Here is a 12,161-nt window from a genome sequence, read left to right as displayed (position 1 = left end):
CAGGCGTGAGAGGCCCCTGTGAAGTCACGTTAAGGGTTTCTACTTCACCCGGAGGAGAAGGTCCTCGGTAGTTGTTAAAGGGGCGAAAGAGGCCACACCTTAACCCAGGAGTCAGAAAGAAGGTGCAGAGTAAAAAGAATGGAAACATATTACGGTGATAGAATTGTCGTGACCGGATGGTTCGAATTTGTAGGTTTCTGAGCTGAGCATTTGATCAGAAGGATTAGAATTGGAGTTTTGTTTGTTTGTTTGTTTGTTTGTTTTTGGTTTTGGTTTTGGTTTTGGTTTTTGTTTTTTTGTTTTTTGTTTTTTTTTTGGTTTTTGGAGACAGGGTTTCTCTATGTAACATCCCTGGCTAGCCTGGAACTCTTTGTACATCAGGCTGACCTCAAACTCATAGAGATCCACTTGCCTTTGCCTCCCAAGTACTGGGATTAAAGGTGTGTGCCATCACCACCCAGCATAAAATCCCTTTAAAGCGTGTACTTCAGATCTTTATCCACAAGAGTATTGTTGTTGCTATCGAATTCTAGAACATTTTATAGTTCTATAAATAGAAACTATTCTCATTAGCAGTCAGTTCTAGTCGTTGTTCTCCATCTCCCCAACCCCCCCTCACCAATCTGCTTTCTGTTCTTCTAAGTTTGTGTGTACTGTTTTGTGTGTTTCTATAAAAAGGATCATAAAGTATGTGGCCTCTTCTGTCTGGCTTGCATGAGTGGATATTTCATTTGTTTTCATGGCTGAGTAATCTGTTGTAACATATACTACATGTTGCTTATCTGTGTCTGGACATGTGTTTTAAAATTTATTATTAGTGTTTATGTATATGGATGTTTTGCCTGCATGTATGTCTGCACCCTGTGTGTGCCTGGTGCCCAAAGAGGCCAGAAAGAGGGAGTTGGATCCTTTGAAACCAGTTAGGTATGGTTTTGAGCTGCCACATTGGTGCTGGGAATTGAACCCCAGGTCCTCTGGAAGATAGCCAGTGCTCTTAACCACTGAGCCATCTCTCCAATCCCTGTTTCTACTTTTTAGCTATTATAAATAATGTTGCTTGTGAACATTCATGTATGTTTTTGTACCACAGGTTTGGAATTGCTGAGTAACACTGCATTTTATTTTGATATCTGTTTGATAGTGTTGGGGAGGAAACCTGGGGCCTCATACATTCCAGACACAGTCTCTACAATGAACTACATCCTCAGCCCTAGGATGTATGGAATTCATAATGTTGGAATTCATAAAAATCTGCCTGCCTCTGCCTCCTGAGTGCTGGGATTAAAGGCATGCACCACCACACCCATCTACAACTGTTAGATTGGGATTGATGGAGGAAACTTGGAAATAATAGAAAGAAGAAAGGCATCTCCAGAAGCAGAATTGTTTTTAATCAGAAGAACAAAAGGGCCACAGTGTCTCTGAAGGAGTAGACTGGATGTATGTGGCCCAGGGGACTTAGGGAGTTATAGGACAGTAAAGGTCAGTTCCCCCACAGTCTGGCAGTGGTTGATACCAGGAGCTTTGGTACATGGATCCCGTCATCAGAAGCTTCCACAGGTGCCGTCAGTCAACTTTTCTGCTGAAGTTTCTAAGTCCGCCTGAGGACAGATAAAAAGAAGGGTACACCCAAACCCATGGCTGTTTCAGCTTCTGACTGCGACTCCACAGTCACTGCCCACAGCTCACCCGCTACTCAGGCAGAGGCCTGGTGGGACTGTCTGGCTGGAACCACCTCTTGCCACTGCAGCCAAATACAGATTTTTAACTAAATCTCTATCATTCTATTTACCAATAAGGATTCTGGAGTCAGATGCTAATGTGAAAACTTGCTAGCTCAGAGAGGCCGAGAAGCAACCAGCTGACCTTCCTCTTTAGCCAGTGACCCAGCAAGAGTGTCCTTCCACTGCCCCAAACCAAACAAGACAGCCACCCCCCATGTCCCTCCCTACTTCTGTGTATCTCTCCATTGTCTTCCAGACTCTGACTGTCCTCTGACTCTATGACTACCTTCTTTCCACTAGTTGCTGGCTTCGCCTCTGACCAAAGGCTGATTATATTTGATTAACCCAGTCTCAGGGTTTACAGTGTGATTCAAGTATCCCGCAACAGAGAAGCAATACATTCTCTCCCTGGCTGTTTCCTTCAAAAGAATGGTAATGGGGGAGTGAAGCTAGGCTCTATTACCACAATCTAAGAGGGCATAGCAGGAAAGTTTTTTTGGGTTTGTTTTGTTTCTTTGAGACAGGGTTTCTCTGTGTAGCCTTGGCTGTCCTGGAACTCACTCTGTACACCAGACTGGCCTAGAACTCACAGAGATCTGCCTGCTTCTGCATTTCAAGTGCTGGGATTAAAGGTGTGCGCCACCACCTCCCTGCTGAGAGTTTTAACTTCCATCAGCTGTGGTGGATTGTTTGGTCGCTTCCATAAGGAACCTCTGAAAAATAATGGTGTTAGAGGCTGAAAATGGGTGATCTGCTTACAGAATGGAGCTGAGAGATTGCCCAGGGAGGAGGAGGGGGAGGGGTAGAAGCAGGAGACAGAGACTTGTAAGAGGAAGTGGGTGTCCGTAGATAAGGGCCCCCATATAAGGTAGGGTAAGGACTTGCATTGGGTCTTGAAGGGCTGGGGGTATCTGGCAGTGGTGAGTCAGTCAGAATGGGAAGGATGCCCATAGAGTTGATGAGTTGACGGAGAGTAATAGCTTGGAGTTCAGGATTGTGGAAAGAGTAAGGGTGTTAAAGGCTGGGGAAAGTCGCGCTGCTTGGGAGCTCTGTTATGGGTATAGGACTTGGGAAGAGGTCGGTCATTGTGTAAAGATGTTGTGTGAGAGGGGTCTGGACCCATGGTGAAGAGGGGCAAGGGGCAGCCCAGGCTCACTGGACATTGGTGGACAGACAGACAGAACAGTTAGAGGAGTAAATGGATTAGCTGCCTTTGAGAGCTGGTGAGTTCTGTTTAAGAGGGGTACCCAGCTCTCTTATGCAGAGATTAAGGAAAAGGGGGGCAGGGTTGTGGCTAGTGAAAGGATATTTCACTTTGAAAAGTTAGAGATGGAGGGGCACTGTAACAGAGGTTAAGTAAGGATGGCAGTGTATGAAGCCAAGAATTATACAATCCAGGTAAAATAATGCTGGGTGCAGTCATGGGTTCCACTGCCAGGAGCGCCACATCAAAGTAAGCTGGCGGAAGCCACAGGGGACTACAGGACATCAGAGCAAGAGAGCAGGCTAAAATAGAGGGCTCTTGTAAAGAATTGTATCTGCTCTGGGGTGAAAGGAACCGATGCTCCTTGCAGCCAGAACTCCAGTGTCCAAAAGGTCTCCTGCAGATGTATCAGGAATGAATGGAGCCATTGTGGGGAGCGAGCTATGTGAGAACGTTCTTGTTCAGATATAGGGAAGGCGCCTCTGGTAAGTAAGGCATTTAAAAAGCAGGGTAAGAAGGAAGAAAGGTGTGGTGAAGGGGAGGGTCCAGAGGGGGAGGGAACCAAAAGGCCGTCCACAGGAGGAGGCTTGTTGAAGTTTTTGTCTGGTTCCTGTGCCTTTGGGCACCCTCTGGAACAAATCTGGATTTGTTGGTGTGGAAGGAACAGCAAGGAGGGCACAAATCCCATCCTTAGCAGTGGCCAGATGTAGTCCTCTTTAATTTTGGAATACTACAGCAGCCAAAGAGTTGAGTTGGTCCTAAAGGATGTTAAGCTGATCTGAAATTTATTTAAAGTTTTCTGAGAGCAGAAGAGAAAGAGAGGTTAATTGATTAAAAAACAAACAAATAAGCCTTTAGTTTAGCAGTTTTAGTCCTGAAAAAATGCCCATAGTGGCAAGAAGGTAGTTAGGTGGCCCATTAATCCCCTTTTCAGAGGTCCCACAAACTGCTCTTAGAGATTTTGGGGCTCAGATCTCTCTTAACTGCTTAGAGATGATTAAAAAGGGCAGTGTAGAAAGGACCGCAGTTAGAGGAGGGTCCATCTAAGGGGCCACAATAAAACTTGACAGATGGCAAAGATTCAGAACATAATCCTGCCACTTGGTGGTAATGTGTATTCTTGGAGTGTGTTATTTGAGGGAGATAGTATTTGTGACATGAAAAAATGAGACTGTTAGTACTACTATAATTCCTACTGAGAGTGTGGTTAAGAAAATAGGGTAGTTTTGCCCTTATTGAAGGAAAAGAACAGGCAAGAAAGCTGTCTGAAGAACTGTTGGGCTTTGTCCTCGGTGTTAGCAAGACTGGTGACTTTTGTCACTATTGTCCATTACAAGGTGTAAGTTCAGAATTGCATATTGGGTCTCCTCTATTACAACCTTGTGGGGAACATTAAGGATGAAGTTAATAAGGAAAAAAAACTTAGCATCATAATTAATGTAAGTTTTGTTTAGTAAGATGAAATGTCATTGTACAGCTGGATGGACCATGTAGCAGAGCCCTGTAGAAGGGAAAGGTAACTAGCCAGTCTCCTGCATTAGGAATAAGCTCCTGGAAACTGTGTAATGTAGATGAATTTCTAAACGGTCTTATTAAATAAAAAACATGGAGCCAGATATAGGGGTAAAAACCTGAGAGGTCAGGGAAATAGGGAAAGCCACAGCTAACCTTACCTCACCAACTCCACCGCTTCCAAAAGTGAGCTACTTCCTGTCTACCCATACCTATATGCCTTGTTGTTCTGCCATCTGATTTGCTCTCTCTGTCCAGCTACATCACTTCCTCTTCCTGCCCAGCTCTGTCACTTCCTGTCTGTCTGTACAGACCTCCAGACCTCCATGGTTAACTAGTGTTGGAATTTAAGGCGTGTGCCACCACACCTGGCTCTGTTCCCAGTGTGGCCTTGAACTCACAGAGATCTAGACAGATCCCTGCTTGCCAAGTGATAGGATTAAAGCCATGTACTACCATTGCCTGACTTCTATATAGTGGCTGGCTTTTTCCTCTGATCTCTAGGCAAGTTTTATTTTATTGGGAGACACAGTATCTTGGGGACACAATACATCACCACAAGAAGTCACTTAAAGTCAACATCTAATTGACAATTTAAAGAATATTAATAGAGACAATTTAATAGAACCCTATTGAGTCCTTTTTATAGGATTGTCTAGCAAAGTTCCAAGGACAACCTTTGGATATCTTGACATTTGGATATTGATGACAGAGTATCTGGCAGCCTCCTTTAATCAGGGAACATGGATGGTTAGGGTACAGAAGGCCACATTACAGCTGTGAGAACTGCTCGTCTGGAAAGAAAGAGTGTTCCATAGTTGGTAAGTACAGCTTTGAGGTTTGGCCTTGTTATTAAGAAGATAGGCCCATTTCTCAGCTGTGGATAGACACTGCAGAGCTGAAGTAAGCCAAGGTCTTGTTCTATATCTGGGAAATACATATATATCAGGAAAAGGATCATTAGTGAGAAATCATTGTCCATTAACACTCCATATGGGTTAAATATAATGTCTGAGGACTGTAGCTCCCTGAACTGTTAAAGAAACATTTAAATCTTGGTCCTATTTTCCTGCTGGGTGGTTAAGACAATGTAGATAGCCAAATTTCATTTTTGTTTTTGTGCTGTTAAGGCCAATTGAGGATCTGGTCCTCATGAGTCACTAGGACTCATGAGGCATCTCCCACTCCTCGAGCCTTTCTTTACCAGTTGTCCATCTATGTGAGGGATACGCCAAAGCCTTGCTTGGCCTGGCAGGCAGAATAGAGTATACAAAATAAATAAATCTTTAAAAAAGAGCCTGGGAAAAGAACAAATTAACCCAAACAAGTAGAAGAAAAGAAATGGGAATTTAATGTGTTAGAACAAAAATAGAGGAACGAAAGGCAACCCAATTAGAAAGTAGACCCAAGACTTAAATGAGTATGTCAAGGAAATACAAAATACAGATGGCTAAAATGTACATATTCAGCTTCATTGATCATAGGAAGATTTCAATTAAACCCACAAATACCACTTCATGTCCAGTAGGAGAGCCAGTAAAGGAAGAATTAAAGCTGAAATACTCACGTCTCTGAGCTGGGAAGATGGCTCAGGGAGTAAGTGCTTGCTGCACGAGCATGGGAACTTGAGTTTGAACCTCTAGCATGCTTGTAACAAGCCAGGAGTGTGCTTGTAACCCCAGCACTGTGGGGCAGAGGCAGGAGGATTGCAGGGGTCTGGCTTTCAACCTAGCTCCAGATTCAGTAAGAGATCCTATCTCAAAGGAATAAAGTTGAACAAGACACCTGCTGTTCTCCAGCCTCCATACATGCAGGCATAGGCATGCACACGCCATCCCCCATTTGCACATATACCACACACATCAAAAAAGAGGAAAAGTGAAAAGAAAAACTTGATTTAATAACAGTGGAAAATGCCCTTTGACCCAGAAAATTGGCTTATCTTACTGAAATATCCTTCGGGTTTATGTGCATTAAAGTGTATATATATATAAACTGATGATATGACTACTCCATGGTATGGTTAAGGGGAAAGTTTTCATTGTAGCTATGAAGGAGAGGACAGCCAGAGGCATCTGTAAGAGTCCAGAGCAGAGAGAGAAAGTAGTAGACAACATGGCCAGCAGACTGGACCAGGCCAAGAGAGAAGCAGGAGCAGAGTGGGGTGAGGGGGCGAGAGATGAAGACAAAAGAGAGGGCCAAAGAGAGAGCATAGCCGAAATAGCAGGGTTATAAGGAGAAAGGAGTAGCTGGGGGGAAGAAAGCCTGTGAGCTAGGAAAGTTGTTGTGGGGGGAGGGACATGACTGGACAAGGTGAGAAGAGCTTGGGTGCTATCCTGGACTCTGAAATGTGTAACAGGTACTTGTGATACTGAGGGAGCCTGGAGGCCAGCATGTGCTTTGGTATGCTGATAGGTACCACAGGTAGCCATTTGTCCCTTTGCCAGTGATAAGGGAAATGACTTCTTTTGGTAGAGGGGAACCAGTTCCTGAAGGATGCTGGCTTTTGCCTAACCACCAGAATTTGGGGAAATGGAGTTTCCTTTGGACCTGACAGTATATACCAAGGATATTTATTGTGGCCTTATTCCTTGTTCAAAGAAAACTTCAAAACTGAAAGCAATCTTAATGCCTCAAGTAAGGGTACAATAGAGTAATAATAGATTCTATTATGGTTAAGTAAATATAAGGGGTTTTAGACTTACTATTTGAAAGAGAAAGTCTACATGTGTGTATGTGGTACATGTAGCAGCCAGAAGAAGTTGTCTTAGTTAGCTTTCTGCTGCAGTGATAAACACCATGACCAGAAGAAACTTGGGAGGAAAGGGTTTATTTCACCACACAGCTTACAGTCCATCACTGAGAGAAGTCAAGACAGGAACCTGGAGGCAGGAACTGAAGCAGAGGCTGTGAAGACGGCAGGACCACTTATATAGGTGTGGTACCACCCACGTTGAGCTTGCCCCTCCCACATCAATCATTAAACAAAACAATGACACACAGACTTGCCTACAGGCCAACCTGATAGAAGCATTTTCTCAACTGAAGTTACCTCTTTCCAGAGACTCTAGCTTGTGTCAAATTGACAAAAACCTAACCAGCATAACATCATATCTTGTGGAGCTGAGGTCACAGGCCTTTGTGAGCTGCTCAGCATGGGTGCTGGGATCTGAACACTCATCCTCAAGATAGAGCAACAAGCATTCTTAATTATTGAACCACCTCTCCAGCCCCAAGGGCATTTTCCTTGTTGAAGGAACTCTAGCCACCTTCAATGTGGCAAGTATGGCCCTGGCATGTCGCGCTCTTCCATTCCCTCTGCCTTGCTAAAAACTACTAGATTATATTCCTAAAGCTAGCCACCAAGGTCTGTTCCCTTATTTGGCCACTTCCTCTGTTATGCCCAGATCTCAGGGACCCCCAAAAGATCACCACAGAGATCTGCTGGGGGATGTCTTTCTGTAAGCTGTAAATAGATGTTGCTCTGATTGGTTGATAAATAAAGCTGCATTGGCCTATGGCAGGGCAGGATGGAGCCAGGTGGGAAAATCCAAGAGAGATAGTGAAAGGAGAGGAAGGGGGAGACACCAGCCGCTGCCCAAGGAGCAGCTAGATGCCAGCAGACCAGTAACACCACAGCCACATGGAAAATTATAGATTAATAAAAATAGGTTAAGTTATAAGAGCTAGCTACAAGAAGCTTGAGCCATAAGACATCCAGTTCGCAATTAATATAAGCCTCTGTGTGTTTACTCAGATCTGAGTGGCTAAAGGACCGGGCGGGACACAGGAAAACTTCTGAATACATTTTGGCACTCAATGTGGTATCAAAATTTCCACCCAAAACCCGAGAAAACTTTAAAAAACAGGTCTAAAATGGAGTCAAGAGCATCTTCCTAGTTATATCTCTCAGGAAAGCCGTGATACAGAGATACCGCAGCATGCAGGCTTGACCTACAGCATGGTGGATTCCTGCTGCAGTACACAGAAGAATCTCCAAGCTGAGCAGCATACTGCATGGTGGATTTAGCTTTTGCTAACTAAAAAAAAAATGGTTTTTGGGCTACATGCTGCTTGATGGAGGCATAGACCCACTGCCCAGAGCTGAAGGTAAAAGTACCTCTGCCATGTTGGAAGCTGAGATGGGCAGAGAGTCAGCAGCCAAAGCCACCGCTTCAGTCCTAGCCACACTGCAGTTTAAAGCAATGATTAGAAATGGATTATAGATACACAAAAGACAAGTTCAGGTGGAATAAATATCTAAATTGTTTACAATGTATGTAAAAGGTATGTAGGCTTGAGAGAGAGAAGAGAAAGGATATAATCATAAAAGTAAAATAAAGTCTTAAAAAATAAAATAATAGCTGGGCGGTGGTGGCGCACACCTTTAATCCCAGCACTCGGGAGGCAGAGCCAGGCGAATCTCTGTGAGTTCAAGGCCAGCCTGGGCTACCAAGTGAGTTCCAGGAGAGGCGCAAAGCTACACAGAGAAACCCTGTCTCGAAAAACCAAAGAAAAAATAAATAAATAAAAAATAAAATAATATTTAAAAAATAAGCCACATAAAGATGGATGTTACACAGAGAATCTGGATTGTGTTGTCTTTGGAATTTTTAACTACAGAAAGACATTTGATTGTAAAGGCTGCTAAGTTAAACCTATATATATATTTTAAAGGTATCTTGATTTCAAAACTTGGATCTAAGGATATGCTGCTTTGGAAAGGAGACTTTGCTTTTATTTTCATAGGAAGCAAAAGGCTATGGTTTATTCCAGGTTAAGATGGATCAGATTTGATCAAGAGAGACCTCCTGAACTTTAACAGATGGTACCTATCAACAAAGGTTATAGCCGGTCTTCCCAGGACTTGAACATTATCTCAAATTTTTTCAAGACCCCCATAAGATTGCCAGTGCCCCCAATCATCAGGAAGCAGTATAAAAAGCTATGCCCAAATTCCCAAAATAATGTTTATAAATGTTTATTTTTATTTAAAGGAGGGTGATTATAAATGCAATTTCTTTCTAAAGAAGAAAAGGGGATATAGATATGATATGATAAAAGGGTAGATTATTGAATCTACTTTTAAAGAGCAACAACTTATTGAAATGTTTTACATTGCTGTGGATTTTGGTTTATTGATACAAATTTAAAGTTAATTTTGTTATATATATATATTTCTACTCTTGTTTAAGGTATTATGTTTATGCAACTCATTTAAAACTGTAATATATAATTTAAAATACAGAATAATTAGTCATTTATGGTCATCAAACCTATCATGTTAGTTAAGTTTTTTAGGTATACAAAGATATATTTCAATTAGGTAGGTAATCTTCAAACACTTCAAAGACCTACCTAATATGGCATTTCAAGTATTTTAAGAATTTAGACTTTTCTGAACAGTGAGACATGTCTGCTCCTGGCAGCACTGATTTAATTCAAAGAGGAAGATGGATATCGAAGACACTCCATATGGAGTTCATCTTCTTCTTGGCAAAAATGGACATTTGGACAAGAAATCGCTCGTGCCTGGACTGCTTGATAATATGTTGTATAAACTAGACATACAGGATCCATAGGAAAATGATGACTGATTTTGCCAAAACAAGGTGAAGTGGTCCTTCAGGATCCTGCTTTGTAGAGGAGACTGTCAGGCATTCTACAGGACACAGAGAAAAGCAACTGAGAGACTCTAGGCCTATAGGCCGAAGATGGATGTTGCAGAGGAACTTTGGATGACTATCCAGGCAGCTGTCTCTGTCATTTCTAGAATTATGGAAGTTTCTTGCAATGCACTTCCTGTTTACTCAGTTAATATTATATCCTTCTGGGGTCTTTAATGGAGTTGAAGACTAGATAGTTATAATTATAGCTTTCCTTAGTCATGATAAAAGATAAATTAGATATGAAATTTTAGACATAAAAATAGGATAGATGATAGAATATTTTTTAATTTTGCCAAATATAAATAGAAGTAGATAATGTAACTGTAATTCTTGCTTGATAACTGTTCTATTATATGTATTTTTACTATGTTAAAATTAAAACCTTCCTTTTTGATTAGACAGAAAAGGGGAAGTGCTGTGGGATGTCTGTAGAAGTAACCAACCATCTTATTAAATAAGAAATACAGAGCCAATGTAAAGATAAAAGCCCAAGAGGTCAGAGCTAAGAGCCTTACTCCTCCTGCTTCAGCAATCCTCTTCAGCCAAGAGAGCTCTCCGAAAGAGACCTACTTCCTGTCTGTTTGTCTTTATATAGATGTCCTGTTCTGCCTTCTCATTGGTTGTAAACCCAAACACATGACTGCCTCGTCACTGCCTGTCTGTACAGACCTCCAGGTCTTCTATGGTTGGTATTGAGATTAAAGGCGTGTGTCTCCAATGCTGGCTGTATCCTTGAACACACAGAGATCTACCTAGTTCTGCCTACCAAGTGCTGGGATTAAAGGCGTGTACCACACCGCCCAGCTTTTGCTATGGCTCTAATAGCTCTGACCTCTGGGCAACTTAATTTATTAACATACAAATAAAATCACATTTCAGTACAAACAAAATATCACCATAGATGTCTTTCTGTACGCTGTGAATATATGTTGCTCTTATTGGTTGATAAATAAAGCTTCATTGGCCTATGGCAGGGCAGGATGGAGACAGGCGGGAAAATCCAAGAGAGATAGGAAAAGGAGAAAGAGTAAAGAGCATCCATCCAGGGAGCAACATGTAATGGGATGCCACAGAACACGTGGTGATACACAGATAAATAGAAATGGGTTAATTTAAGATGAAAGAGCTAGCTAGCAAGAGGCCTGCCATAGACCATACAGTTGGTAATTAATATAAGCCTCTGAGCTTTTATAAGCGGCTACAGGACCTCAGGGCCAGGTGGCACTGGAGAAACTTCCGGCTACAGAGACCAAATCCCTTATGTAAAAGCAAAGAGTCTTTATTTTCAGGCTCAGAGCTTGGACTCTCTGTCCGATGCAGTGGTAAGAACAGAGAGCCCCAAGCCGAGGCAGGGTGGGGTTTTTATCATAGCAGAGGCCGGGGTGAGGGATTTCCAGGGCTCAGGACCCTGATTGGCTGACATTTGTCTAGGGGTATACTGAATGTTTGGAATGTCAGGTATTTCCCCTTAGATGCAGGCCCTCCCTGGGTGGGATCAACTCATGTTTTTTTCTGGATCTGGGTGTTACCTACTAATAAGGCTGTTACAGAAGTTGTGTGTGGGCCTCTAAGCCTGTCATGGCAGTTGTATGGTCAAGCTGTTTGAGCCTCCCCTCACCTCCTCCTGTGGCTGAATACCAAGGTCCAGCTATCGAAGTATTGAGGTCCAGCAATCAGAAGCCCCCTTTGGCTCACCTAATTAACATGCCCAATTAAAATTAAACACCACATTGTAACACGGGGTTCCCACTATACCTTTATAAACTGCCATTTGTCTATGTGTCATGGCTGTCTCCTCTCTATCCAGATGCAGTCCTTTGTCTCTCTGGGACAAATACCCCTGCCCCCTTTTCCTTCTTCTCTACCTCCTCTACCACTGTATCCTATGTAGCCCATTCTAACACTGACCTTCCCCCTTTCTCCTCTTAAAAATCACACCTGCAAGGTCATTTGCTTCTGTTTTTCTGCCTAAGTCAGAAAGCAGACATTTTAACTTTTCTTCCCTGCTTAATAAAGGATCTTGATGTGAAAACAGGTGTTTGAGTGTAGTTT

The sequence above is a fragment of the Peromyscus eremicus genome, chromosome 8a, assembly GCF_949786415.1.
Source record: "Peromyscus eremicus chromosome 8a, PerEre_H2_v1, whole genome shotgun sequence".
Lineage (NCBI taxonomy): Eukaryota > Metazoa > Chordata > Mammalia > Rodentia > Cricetidae > Peromyscus > Peromyscus eremicus.
The sequence above is the reverse complement of the archived record's forward strand: the minus strand, read 5'-3'. Positions refer to the sequence as shown.